The sequence below is a fragment of the Schistocerca gregaria genome, chromosome 7, assembly GCF_023897955.1.
Source record: "Schistocerca gregaria isolate iqSchGreg1 chromosome 7, iqSchGreg1.2, whole genome shotgun sequence".
Classification (NCBI taxonomy): domain Eukaryota; kingdom Metazoa; phylum Arthropoda; class Insecta; order Orthoptera; family Acrididae; genus Schistocerca; species Schistocerca gregaria.
The window spans coordinates 445,562,829-445,575,825 of record NC_064926.1 but is presented as its reverse complement, the minus strand read 5'-3'; positions in this window follow the sequence as shown (position 1 = coordinate 445,575,825).

The following is a 12,997-nucleotide window of genomic DNA, read 5'->3' as shown; positions in this document are numbered from 1 at the left end:
ATACATAAGCTACAAGCATTTACATGCAAGGTACGTATGGAACACATTCATAAGCACTGCCATCTTGAATAGAATTGTAGTTTTTCTCCTACTTACGATACGGCAACGAAAAGAAGTCACTGCGTGAACTTTGTCTAGGGTGATAATAATAAGATTAAATTAACTTTTTCTGTTTCTCTGGATTTGGAGGAAACTATATTAAATTTGTCAAGAAAACGTTCTGAAAGTGCTTAGTTCTCTGTGGTTATAAAGTAAAGAAGCGACGCTACAATCTGGAAAGTATTATACATGCTCACAGACAGTGGTATCAAACATTTACACGCCGAAGGATTTCTCACAACTGCACAAAGTACCTACCCATAACAGAAAAATGTTGAGAAAACATTAAAGCATAGGTTTGGGATGCGGATGAAGCAAGTGAATGCTATGTTGGTGTAAAACGCAGGGTAAGTGGCATATAGTGGTATTATCAGAAGTACAAGTAGATTGGAACACCTTAAAAATGAAATGGCTACAGGTAATTAATTTATACAAACACTCAGCCCAGAATACATTCTTATGGAGTCTGCTGAACCAGCGGTGAGTCCTACAATTCCCCCTTACACAGTCCACATCTTGGAATGATCTTCCTGAGTATGCTAAGATCGAAATGAAATCCAAAATGTTGCGGCTTTCCTTTCATTTCTTTGGGCATGTCGTTTAGTGGTCTTTTGTTATGATTATTTTATCTAGTCTATTCATAAGATTCTCATTATCAAGTGTGATGACTTTCTCGCATTGTATTATCACTAATATAGATTTTGTGTCAAAGCGCCTAGGTGTGACGGTTTTCTCCGTCCTGCGAATTTGCCCAAAATTATTATAACGATCGCTGAAGAAACTCCATTGAAATGGCTTGTGGGAGGGGGGAGGGGCGATTGAAAAGGGGGGAGGAGAATAACGGTGACACGCTGCACTTGGGCTGTGCGACTAAGTACTTTGGTAGGCAGTGTACCAAGCGAGGTGGCGAATGGTTAGCACACTGGACTCGCATTCGAGAGGACGACGGTTCAATTCCACGTCCGATCATCCTGATTTAGGTTTCCCGTGATGTCCCTAAATCGCTCCAGGCAAATGGCGGGATGGTTCCTATCAAAAGGCACTCGTGACTTCCTCCCCATCCTTCCCTAATCCGATGAGACCTGCGACCTCGCTTTCTGGTCTTCTCCCCGAAAACAACACAACCCAACCCTTCCATCGTACACCACATAGAGAGAGACGCAGGCAGTGTGCCTGCCGCAGTGCGTGATATAGGACTTGTCGTATGAACTGGATATTTGTTTCTGCAGGATTCATTCACACTACGGTAGTGTTGATTCGAAGCAGCAGCTGTTCTGGTAACGTTGACTTTGAGTAATCTTAAGACAAGCCTCAGATGACAATGACTTCCCCTTTGTGAAGTAGTTCTATGGTAAACTACACCACGAAGTTGAATTGTTCTGTGCCATCAAATTGGCTTGCCCATCAAATTGGCTTTCCTTGAAAGTCGATGATTTCTGGGTGGACAAGCCCTTTTGTCGGCTTGTAATATTGGCTTGACAGTTGTTCGCTTGGAAAACGATGTCCACTTCAAGGTACAAATGGCAATTCCTTCGACACATGTGGAAAATGGGCCGTTTTGCATGAACCTTAACTCGTATACCATATTGTAGAGAATGTTGTTGCTACATAATAACATACTGCCTGTTAGCTTTCTTCTCGGGATTTTCGGCCCTATTTGTTTTGATAATTTGGATGTTTCGCCGGTACATGTAGTTCCTGACATTCACAGAGGTTAACGCCATATTGTTCGTGGCGGAATATATTCGAGCACGTAGTTGGAAATAATACTTATAGTACCCTCCACGCTAATATCCACCAGGGGGGGGGAGGGGAGATTGAGGGTATTTCCCTTGTTATCAAAGCTATAGCTCCTCTGTTCTCAGCAGTACGGGAATCTAGGCTCGATTCCACTTCATGGTTTCTTCTTGGTTCTTAAAGCTGTGATTATATTTAAGAATTTCTGTGGTTTCCATAACATTGATTGTTCTTTTCCATAACAATAACCTACAAGGCAGCCAGTTTTATTACGTGGTCTGTCTGGAACAGCTTGCGCTACGACACAGCTGATTTCTCCAATTGCTTCGACTTGCATGACCTTTTATGTACAGCCATTGGCCCATGCGTATGTGTGCTTTCGATACATACTGCATACCAGGTTTTTACGGTTCCTAGTAAGCGGCCCTTCTGTAAAGGATACATAATGATCCTGTTCTATGTCCATAGCAAATTTAATGTTGGAATGAAGACTGTTTCGTTAAGTCACCGAGCTGTGCATCACCGTGGCTCCACACGACAAACGTGTTATCGACGTATCTGTAACACAGTTTAAGATTAGCTGTTTCCAAGTCCAGGGCCTGTCTGTCAAAATTCTCCAACCAGAAATTGCAACGACAGCACTAAGCAGACTCATTTTGGCAACCCCGATGTTATTAGTAGAAATCACTATTTCATGTAAGATACCTCGTGGAATGGAAAGTATGGAAAACACTGACAAGAAAAAAGAGCAAGATGATAGAGCATTTGTTATCACTAGAGTGGCGGAAGTCATATCATAGTGTTTCCCTTCATTGTCATACCCAATTTATTTACTTCGTTAATGAAATCATATGACTTGTTCTAATTTTTTCTCCTCTTTACGATAATTATTTGAATTAGAAAATATTTATAGTTTCCTAAACATTTCATTCGATCCCACTGTAATTTCTCTTCTGAATATATGCAAATTATCCAACAATGAGTCGATAACAATCAGCAGTCACGCAAAGTAGTTGCTGCTACTTTTAGCAACTTGGCAGGTGTAAATTCCAATCACCCAGAGAATATATCATGTCATTCAGCACGGTTTCGAACGTGTATCGTCTGCGTAGACTTTCTGATGAAGAAGTGTTACACGTCTTAGAGAATTCCGATGTTCAATCGGAAACTGACTTCACTTTTGAATATTATTATGTACCTGAGACAAGTGAAGTTTAAGACATTGTGAACGAAGAGCTATTAGTGGAAAAGGATTCACATGCTGATCTATGGTAATCATCACCTCTTTCGTCACAGTAGGCACACTAGGAAGCCTCTGCTAAGATGGTCGCTAGGGGTGAAACCGTGTGGGAGGATACCAGTTTTTCATCTTCGAGAAGAAGGTCGGTTGTGAACGTTCTGAAAGAGAGAGGAGGTCCCACTGCTTACGCTTTCTAGCGAGTAAACGAAGAACTGGACAGTGTCACTTGAAGAACTGGAGAAACTGATAGCCATCATGTAAGTTCGGTGTGTCATTTGTACATAAGCTATGTTTTGTACAAAGGGTATAACTGTGGATGATCTCTGGTCGCACTCTCAAGGGCTTACTTTCATCAAGCACATTATGCCAAGGGCAGATTTCAATAGCCTCTCGGATTTCTCTGTTTTTATGAAAAATCAACTCGAACCGGAAGCCTGGTAGCCAAAAACTTTGACCTTGTAGCTGAGTTCACTTCATTGACAACAGTACTCGTCTTAGGGCTCTGGAGAAAATATAACCATTAACGAACATCTGTGACCAAGCAAAAGAAGATGCAGGTTCACTCCTTTCGTGTCCAACAAACCAGACAAATATGGCCTCAGTCCACAGTCTATCAGAGAGGACATGCGTAGGGAGGAGCAACCACTTGGAGATTAATCTTTCTGTATCTCATGGAGCCATTTGCAAAACAAGGAAGAAGGAAGAAATGTGACGACGGAGAACTTCCTTATGTTCGTTCAACTTGCTAAGAAACTCAAAGAAGAGGAAACGTCATTAGTTGGCACAATGAAGAAGATCCATCGTAGAATTCCCGATGAAGTTCAAAAGGTTCAAATGGCTCTGAGCACTGTGCCACTTAACTTCTGAGGTCATCAGTCGCCTAGAACGTAGAACTAATTAAACCTAACTAACCTAAGGACATCATACACATCCATGCCCGAGGATGGATTCGAACCTGCGACCGTAGCGGTCGCTCAGCTCCAATCTGTAGCGGCTAGAACAGCACGGCCACTGGGGCCGGCCCCGATGAAGTAAGGAAGGCTAAGGCTGAAATACACATCGCCACCATTCTGTACCACAGTTGCCACACAGGCTACACCGTGACTTTATACCAAAGAAAGAAGCATAAAAATGACATTTTTCTGAGTGCACACCATCCTGGAGTAGAAATAAGCAAGGAATGAACAAAGAAACCTGAAATCATAACATTCTGCAGTGCAACGAAGTATGGGGTGAAAGTGGTTGACGAAATGACCAGTAAATGTGGGTTGCCTCTAGGAGAAGATCAATTAAACTCTTTCAAAATATGTTGGACATGGCGGCAAGGGTCATCTACAACACAGCAACGAACAAGAAAATGGAAAGGATAAAGTTCATATTTTAACTGGCGAATGAACAAGTAAACGATAGAGGAAGAGCATAAGACAACGGAAGACTTAAATTACTTAGAAAGCGTAAAAAGTGTCAAATCAGCCTCTGCAAAGGGAAGAAGACCAGAGAAGACTGTATAAAGTGCCACAAAGCAGTGTGCGGAAAATATCCACGCAAAAGTGAAATAACCTGTGCTTACAGCGTCTATTAGATTCCAATGAATTGAATCAAAGCCAATACAAAGGCGTATGCAGCACACATGCTTGAGTAATATGGATCAAACATACTAAATGTGTCTAGAAGACTACACAAACAGTTAATAAACAGAAATCTACTGTTTAGGACACTTGTTAGCATCAACAAAAATATATTTGTCAGATATTTAATTGTTGAAGTAAATAACTAATTATTAATTATTATGATAAATAACTATTGTGATTACTAGATAAAGGGTATGGATTAACAAACACTAAAATGAAATACCAGTTTAAGTCACATAACTAAGTATTTCATGTCTGGTCAAAACGACCTAGTCCCGCCGTTTAAGCAATGTAATTAACTCCGACGTTCTAGTGTTAAGACATCAGAGTAAAGTTTCCATGGTACTAGATGGCGCAGCAGGGTGTAAAAACTGTAGAGGAAGTCAGTAAGTAACTGAACACATAGAATGCAGTTGCTACTCTTTGATGAAACAGTAGATGCACTAGAAAAATACGTGGTAGGCCATATCAAACAGTCAGAAGGCTGATGATACAAAAAGTCTACAGCAAGACATTTGGAAAAAAATCTGTATTTTCCAGATAGTCAATGAGTGACACTTGTAAGCGAAGGAACTACCTATAATACGCTACGTTGTAATTTTGTCCTGTTCCAATGACTGGCAATTCCATTAAAGCCAGGATCATCAAACAGTAGATGTTGCAGTTTGGCACTTGTGCAGAAATTTGCCGCGGCGGAGCACGCGTTTTATGAGCCCGACCACGTAATAAAATTCACCACCACACAATTTCTCGCTGTGGAGGAGTGCTACCATGCTCATTTGTTCAGGGAAGTAACAATCAAGGAGCCACAGCGATAATAACAAAGGCAGCGTCCCCTGCCGACGCCAACGCAGAGATGACATATAACCTCTGACCTCTGACAGGGAATCAGGCCACCACCAGTAATGGAGAGAGAATGATAGCCACTCGTGCTGGTGAAGGGTCAAATTCTTTGAACAAACGTCGTCTGGGAAAATCCCGAAATGAAAATCAATAGACAATTCGGTGGTAACTCATATATTCATGACAGGTCGTTACGGTGATGGACGATTTTAATACAGATCTGTTGTAGAAGAACACGTCTGTGCCACACTAACCTCTGAACGAGTCCCTGAGTTAGTGAAATATTGGTTTTATAAATTCAAATGCCTGTTCTGCTGCCACATATTTTTATTATTGTTTCAGAAGCGTATTTGCTTCTACATTGAGGCTTACGTAGTGGGTTTAACCTGGAACAATACCATTTGGGTTTTATATATTATACTTACGTCGGTTGTGAGCTCTGCAAGATCCATGAACTATTTTATATTAACGTGACAAACCCTAATTCTAGGGCTATATTTTTTTCTGCCATATGGATCTAAGCCGACAGTTGTAAAAACGGCGATGGTACATTAGTCCTTACTAATGTAAAATTGTTACCTTCTGAAGAAGACAAATCTATATTTGTCGAAACCTAGGTAAAAAAATTCCTTTATCCATTCTCACAGCGGACAATTGCGAGTGTAAACTGCCCACTGCCGGCTGCTCCACTTGCAACATCGACTGAAAAATTTATTCGACATCCACGAAAAAAAAAAAAAATTCCATTAAGAATAACACATTGTGCATTGCCATTTGTGTCCAGTTTATTCTCGAGACTTATTATGTGTTTGTAGACTGGCATGCGGTGGCGGCGATGACGATACACACGTCTACGAGGCATAGTGCTTCAATGCTGCTGCAGATAGAACTCACAGCAGAATGATTCCGCTGGCGTGCACTGCCCGCTTATATACAGAACGCTTGACCTCCTTTACATAACGCGATGATAACGGACTTAGAACGCATCGTTACCTGGACTAGAATATGCCTTTTACTTTGTATATCCTTTATTGTAGAAAAGTGTCTAATGATGGGAAAATACATGTATGGATGAAAGGACTTGTTGTACTTGCTGAAAATTTAGCTGTTACTGGTGATATTACTTTGTACTTCAATTATTAATAAAGTGTCATCTATAGCGTCGGCCGAGAACCGGTGAGCGTACATCGCGAACCGGTGGCTCATGGATGCAGCAATTCGAAAATAAATGACAAAGCATAGAGTCGCACTACCCGCTGGGCTCCTAGCCGTCTGGTTATGCAACACGCTGTTTATAATTTTACTATATCTTATTGTGTTACTTTGGCAGGATGCAGATACTCCTTCGTCACAAAGCTCCATCGAACATTACGTGGTAGCTACTGGCAGTTTATGCTGGATTCCGCCCAGAAAGTCTGTCACCACTCTTCCCAGCAGATTTTAGCGTCATAACATATCGTTGGTTGGGAGATGAAGACGAGTGGTTTTTGCCGCTTAATAGTAACGCGTTAACTCTCTCCATTTAGAACGGCCTCTTCCCTCGCTGTGTGGGATTGTTGTCTGATAGATAGTGTACCTGTGATACATGTGTGTATAGTGTTGGAGTCGTAAGAGTATGAGAGAAGAGAGACGTCGGAAGCCGGCGACAGCATAAGCTACTTCTTTCGACTAGCACCAAAGGATATCCTCCTACCTTAACGTGCCTAACCGACGAACGGATCACCATCTACAATTTCACATGCTTTCATTCAGTGAGGCACAGCGGAGCGGTTTGTGAATTAACTCATTAGTCAGAATATTGTCTCAGTATCTGGTGAGCTGGAACTTTGCGCTACGTATCGTCCCATTCAGAGCTATTTAATGGCAGTGAAAACTTGTTCCACCACCAGGAAAAGAACCCAACCTACAGCACAGTGGGATATAAAAGTTACGGACAAAAGTAACTTTCGCGGGGGCAAGGTGTGTCTCTGCCAAGTCCCAGAGCTTGGTGAGACTAGGGCCATACCTAGAAAGAACTGCTACAACGTAGTACTGGAGGTAATGGAACGAAATACCCAATGAGACACCAGTGCATGCTCTTCAACGTGTTCCCAGGCTGCCCATGAGGCAGGAAATTCATTCCTCCACCAGCAGGGTTAGCAACTGTTGGATGTTGGTGCATGTGGTCCATGAGATTTAAGTCGGGAGAACAAGCAGACCACTCCATTCACCGAGTTCGTCTCAATCCAAGAGCACCCCCACAGAACTCTTCAATGCGGTCGCACATTGTCATACATAAAAATGAAGCTAGGGCCGAATGCATCCTTGGAAAGACGCAAATGGGGATGAAGTAAAGTGTCGCAATAGCAGTGACCAGTGAGTGTACCGTGTTCTAAGATTTGGAAGTCAGTACGCCAATGTGACGCTATTCCTCAAGCAATGTATCCCCTGGACCACTAAAACGATCACTTGCGACAGATTACTTGGTAGAACTACGTGTTCTACGTGCAAAACCTAAAGCTTAAAGCCTCTTGCATGACGAGGGAACTGTTGCTCTTATTCTCCTGCAAGGGGCTCAAGATCTACAAGGCAACTGTACTATTTAAAATCATTTATTGCATCACTTCATGGGGGCCTCACTTGTAAGACTCAAATACAGAACATCCAGGTATTGCAAAATGAATCCCTTCTGCGCATAATTTTCTGCTTCACGGTACATTCGCATCCTGACACTGAATAAGGAGCTCAAAATGGAAACTACTGTAGAAATGGTAAAACTCAGGTCCATACAAATTCTTGTGAATATAGACCAACTCAGGCGTGTCACACGTCACATCCGAGGAGTACGTACCACATGATGGTGGATCCAGCACTGTCGAATATGACCGTTTTCGTGGGCCTAGTGTTATGGTGAGGGAAAGTGTAATGTTACCTCCAGATCTTCGAACACAGTACTCTCACTGGTCAACGCTGTTGTGACACTGTACTCCTCCCCAGAGTCCGTATATTCAGGCGTGAATCCTGCCCTAACTTCATTTTTATAAATGACAATGCACGACCGTATCGAGCAGCGCAGGCGGAGAACCTCTAGGAATGAGACGATAGTTGATGAATCGACTGGCCTGTCCGTTCAGCTGTCTGAAATTCCATTCTGTGCTTTTGGCTGATGTATTGCAACATGCCCACATGCACCAACGACCAATCAAAAGTTGACAACCACGCTGGTGGAGGAATGGAGCGCACTACCACATGAACTTGTTACTAACCTGGTGGCGAGCATGGGTGCTGATCACACACCCTACTAAGACCCATGTTCCGACTTTTCTAATGTTCAAAGTACCATCATGAATTTCAGTGAACTGAAGTGTCATTTCTGCTCGTGCCGTTGCTTATATCTTTCAGTTACCTTCTGTTCTACACTGCAATAGTTTTTCTATTTGTGGTCCAAGTTTCATAGAGCTATGTTACTTGGCAACGACAAATCTTGCAAAAGTTATATTACTCCTTGAGTTTTCCACACCGTTTAAATAATTTGTTGCATCAGTGTCTATGACAACTGCCGGAAAAGTTAATAGCAATTTAGAAACCGATCAGTCCATCCGTTTAATCCGTACTAGAGTTTAATTCGTACTAGAGACATTGGACGTCAGCTCCTGGATGAAGGAATGCGCTTGCCACCGGAAATAACAGAGCCTTCTCAGGACCGGATCAGACAGCCCGATCTCTAGAAGATGAGAACGGAAGACTTACAAAACGGTGCCGCATTAGTCACTCATGTACCATGCAGATCAGTGCAACTTTGCGGTAGGACCTTCAAGCTCCTCCCATGGTAGTAATTCCGTATCTTTCCTCTGCCGACCGTTCACAATGAGTTGGCTTCTCCTCTCCTGCACTTCTTCCAAAGACTTGGTTTGCAGTTTCTAAGTGATTTGGTCCCTTTGTTCGGCATTCGTGGGAACGTGAGTATCAGTGCAACGAGTAGAACACCTCTCACTCATAATGTTATTTCATGATCCGTCCTCCAACTTAAGTTTCACGCATAAGCTCTTAAGACAGTCAGCTAGAGGTATTCGCTTCTGAAGACGCCATTCATGTTTCCGAACTTCAGCACATCGATTAAAATTGTGATTGATGTTTCAGCATATCAAATGGCAGAGGGCATCCGCCAGACAACCAATAACACTTCTTTCTAGACGACAAAGGCTTCTTGTGTTGTCCTTGTTTTAGATACCAACAGAGCCTCGTCAAGTTTGGCTGGATGCACACCACTCTAACTGTTCAAGTGATGCACAATGGTCGTCGCACGTGGGAGCGCGTAACAGATTCACTTTATGATTTAGTGAAAACGGAGGCTGAGAACGTGCACCATCATTTAAGATTTACCTTCTTTGTGGATGCTGATACTGAGCTCAGCTCACGAGATTGTTCACGGTTCAGAGGCATGTGCAGCGGTGTCGAAGACGAGAAAGGACTTTTTACGAGAGCCATTCGTAAATTAACATATGATTGGCTATAAAAAAAGAAGATAATCCATTAATTTTCGGACATGCAGCCTCGCAGATATCACTTCTTTATCTGATATTTTGACGGCGTATCGTCTATCTGTCCTTAAAGTTAGTCGTAAGACTGATGAGAAGACCTTTTTTTTTTTTTTTTTTTTTTTGAAGGTCCATTGCTTCTTCAGCGATCTCCGCCTCTCGGTGGCAGGGTAAGGTTTTGTCTTCACCACCTTATTTACTTGACATGACGATGACTTGTAACGGCCACGGATCCGTAAGTCTTTGCTGCGAGGATTTGTTTCTTTATTTGTAGCACCCCATTTCTAATTTAGTGTTTAACTAACGCCTGTGGGACTATGCACCGATGCCAGGGTTCTGCTCTGGTAGTACCTGCTTCTCGGTTGTGACGTATGACATGTCTCAGTTGGTCTAATTTCTCATGAATTTTTATGGACCTGACTTTGATCATTTCTACAACAGGTTACATATAGGGCTCATTATGCAGCGTCTGAATGTGCGTGTCTTGTGAAACCCTCGGGACCCACCAAAGAACTTTATTTTGTAATGTCTGATTGTACTGATTTGTGTCTTGCTGGCGAGGCCCTTTATGTGCTCCCACAAAGGATTTTGATGACATAGTCGCCTTGTAGAGTTTAGCTTTTGTTAATATGTTGAGCTCCATACTGCGTAATAGTGGCATCACTTCTCTCGCCATGCCAGAGGTTTTAAGATTTTGGTCGTGCATATGTCTAGGGGGAAAAAAGGCGCCAATACAGTGTGATCCCCAGAAATCTGACAGTTGAGCTCCTTGGTACCTCTTGTCCTTCGACAGTAAGGCTTCTGTCTAGTTGTGGACGTTTTCTGCTAAACAACATTGCACCACTCTGTGAAGAGAGCAGCTCTGTCTGTAGTCTTTTGATGACGGTGTTAGGTTGATGTCCACTCCTAAACTTCACACTGTCATCAGCGAACTGTGCAAGCTAAACCTTTGCAAACTTCGGTTTGTCGGTGACGCATATTGTAAACAAGAGTACTGGAAAGACAGAGCTTTGATGTCAGATCCGATGCGTTCAGTATGCACTCGGACGACAAGGAGCCTAGCGAGGGGTTATATGCTCCACCGTGGCAGTACTGCGCATGCAGGTCTCAGATGTTGGTCGGCGGCAAAGAGGTAGACTTACACACGTGCCTCCTGTGGTGATAGCATTCACATATTCGAGTCGCTTGGCGGTGTATAATTGGTGGCAATAATAACTTGATGATATCTCTGTAATTTAATTACATCTCTGTAATTTAATTACATCAAGAGCCGAATTCCAGGCCTTATCTAAATTAAAACCATTATATTTATTTATTAAGGTACCGGTTAAATTAATTTTTTATGTCTTCCTTGAAAAACAACCCCAAGAAAAATTACATGTCAAAATATTCACGTCACTGTAGTTCATCGAATAACCCGCATCTATACAACGTTCTCCTTTAGCTGACTTGTCTGGCTGTAATAAGCAATTGTATCTCCGCTGCTCCAAGCTCTTGTCATCAACAGTGCTGCTGTCGGACCTATATATGACTCATCATAAATTCCGAATAGGATCTGATACAGACCCCCTTTACAAAGCAATAACTCAACCTTCACAAAACTGAGTAAGACTGCAGTCTTCGTAGGAGGCCGTAAAGATCACTTTAACAGGTGAAGATTCTGTTCAGGAATTCCTTTTGATCTGCATGGTAACTCTAAAGGAATGTCAAGGTCAAAATTATTCTTTCAGTGTTGGAAATCGTAGTGCACAAAACTTGTGGTAACCTAACCTATCTGTGACATTACGGTATTGCATAGCCTGTGTTATTCCCAATTAAGATGCAAAGTTCCTTCCGATATGCATGCATATCTGAAGGAAACTTTCAACGTAATTGGGCAGTGCAGTATCGTATTTATCCGCCGACATACAGCAAGCTACTTTCAAATATAATACATAACCCTGCATGGGAATGTATATAATCGATGATCCACCAGAGGTTGTAGAAACATGTTTCACGATATATAGAAGTTTGTGTCAGGCTGTAGGTCGTGCCAGGGTAGCCAAATGGTAAGGTAACCGCTCACGGTAAGTAGGAAATTCGAGTCCCAATCAGAAAAAAATTTTCATCATCCTCATTCAATTATATATCTGATAATTGTGCATTTTTGGAATGGTGAGTATATTTAACGTATATCTATGACCGTTATCCTTGAAATGTGAAGTAGGCCCTACATCTTCAGAAGGTTAGGGAATCCTGAAGCGACAACTTTGTTAACTTGTTCCACATGTTCATCAGAAACGGCTGAGGTTTCTATAAAGGAACCGCTGCGGCGTGCTTGAATTCAGTACCGGAGGGTTAATGCGATAGCTTCCTCACCTGAAGACGGTGGTCAGGTGGACGTCCAGTTATTGTGGCAGAAGATGTCGTTCCGGCTGGAGACCCGACATGAATATCATGAGGTACTTGGGAAAGTTTATGGAGCCACAACATTCGTACATATCTCACGACACCAAGTTATTTAATCACTGGGTACAATTTATCAATTCCTCCTCGCTTATTAGAGCGTTTTCGAAGTACAAGAGCGTGCTAGATGGCGTCGATATTTTGAATTAAATATCTGTAGGCAGTATTTGTACCTCAGAAGATTAATTTTGCCCAAAGGTAACTGTACGTATCGACGCTTTGGAAACATACATTCTACGTATACGCAATCCTACTCCTCTAGCATCCCCTTCGATGGACGGCGCATGATCTTCGTATTAAGTAAGTAAACATATATATAGAGAGAGGAAGTAGGTGAGGGATGGAGAGAAGACGGGGGAATGTGAAGAGAGAGAGAGAGAGAGAGGGAGAGAGAGCAGGCGACAAAAAAAAAAAAAAAAAAAAAAAAAAAGGAAAATACGAAAATAATGCATTTTGTCAGACCAAAGGCTTGCAGTAAGAAAATA